This window comes from Echinops telfairi, unplaced genomic scaffold (assembly GCF_000313985.2).
Source record: "Echinops telfairi isolate 266 unplaced genomic scaffold, ASM31398v2 ScPeMD7_23;HRSCAF=83, whole genome shotgun sequence".
Lineage (NCBI taxonomy): Eukaryota > Metazoa > Chordata > Mammalia > Afrosoricida > Tenrecidae > Echinops > Echinops telfairi.
The window spans coordinates 4,701,176-4,702,881 of record NW_022103920.1 but is presented as its reverse complement, the minus strand read 5'-3'; positions in this window follow the sequence as shown (position 1 = coordinate 4,702,881).

Here is a 1,706-nt window from a genome sequence, read left to right as displayed (position 1 = left end):
GACCTTTCTTAGAAAGGCCCAGACAGGTCCAGCTGGCCGGGCCCAGGCGCCTTACCTCCCTTCCCGCTGCCTCCCAGCCATCTCCTGGGCCAGACAGGTGTGCAAAGGGCGAGGGGGGTAGTGCGTTCTTAGCCCCCCTGTCACCTGCCCGGCAGTCCCTCACCCATGCTCAACTCTTAGAAGCAAGGGTCTCACACTGCTCTCTGAGGGCCGCGGGATAGCTCAGTCAACACTCCACGTCCCCAGGCCAGGCCTGCTCTGCACCTTGTACCTGCTTTACAGCCCTGGCCCTCCAAACCCATCAGCCCACTCCCCCTCGCCAAAGGAGAAAACAGCACCCCCCCCACTCCGCGCGCTCGGCACTTGCACGCGTCCACGTGCATCCCGTCATGCCCCTTGGCGTTCACACTCATACTACCCACGGATCCAGGCACAACCCTTCCCGTCCATGCTACCGACGTGCTCCCCGCGTCCACTCGCACCCCTGCGCCTCTCGGCTCATTCACGCTCATCCTCACGGGTCGCATCGCTCCCACGCATCCACGCACTCCTGCACCTCCCAGATCGTTCACTTGCGTTCCCGCAGATCCACTCATGCACACCCCACACCCACGCACATCTGCGTTCATCATCCGGTATTCCCGCGGATCCACGCCTGTCCTCTCAGGTTCATGCTCACTCATACGGAGGTCAGTTTGCAAACAGGGCCCCTCCACCCTGCAGTCTGCAGATACCTTCCGGCCACCTTCCCAGCTTGCTGGTGAGTCTCCCCATGACACCCCCAAGACTCTGACCTTCAGAACACAGGGCTTTCATTTCCTTAGGACAGAAACGTTCCCCAGCGCCTGCTGGGAGTGGTCCAAAGCCTACTCTGGGGAAGTAAGTCCACCCGCATGGCGGTGGGTAGCAAAGGCAAGACCCCTTCCAGCCCTCCCTCCTTCCTGCCCTCATGCCCACCGTTCCCCAGTGAGTGGCCCAGGGACTCTGGAGGGTGACATGCTCAGCCTGGCCTTGGTCCACTGCTGGCACTCTGGTGTGAGAGGCTGGACAGCGGGGGCAGCCCAGGCCCTGCATGCCAGGGAGCCTGCGGATGAGCCAGGCCCTTGTTCCCACCACTCTCCCGCCCAGGTCTCTGTCCCTGTTCGGAGTGTGGCTAAATGTGTGTGTGTTTTCTGTGGGGGTGAGGTGCGTAGTGTGTGTCTGCGGTGTATGGTGTGTGGAGTGTATGGAATGTGTGGTGTATATTGTGTGTTGTGTGTGTGTGGCATGTGTTGTGCGTGCAGTGTGTCTGTGGTGTGTGGTGTGTGCATGTGTGAAATGTGTACAGGGCAGAGGGGAGTGGTGCTACTGGGTGGAGTGTCTGTCCCTTGAGTGAAGGGTGGCAGCCACCTCACCCTGGTTGGCTCTCCTCCCCTGCCCAGGGGTCAGCGGGTGCAGAGCAGGGTGGGAGGGCCCTGGAACCCAAACCTTGAACCTGGGACCTTTGTGCCCATTAGTGTGTTTGTTGTCCTTCAGACCCACCCAACTTCGCCACCGCAACCAAGACAGGGCAGAGACCCCACCGGGCCCTCAGGGGGATGGGCAGGTGGGGTGGGGGGTGCGGGCGCTGTCCTGTACTTTCTTCCTCTTGCTCAGGATGGATGGAAGGTTCTGGATGAACTCAGAGTGAGGTGGAGGAAGGCAGAGAGTTTGCTGCATGGGGGCCT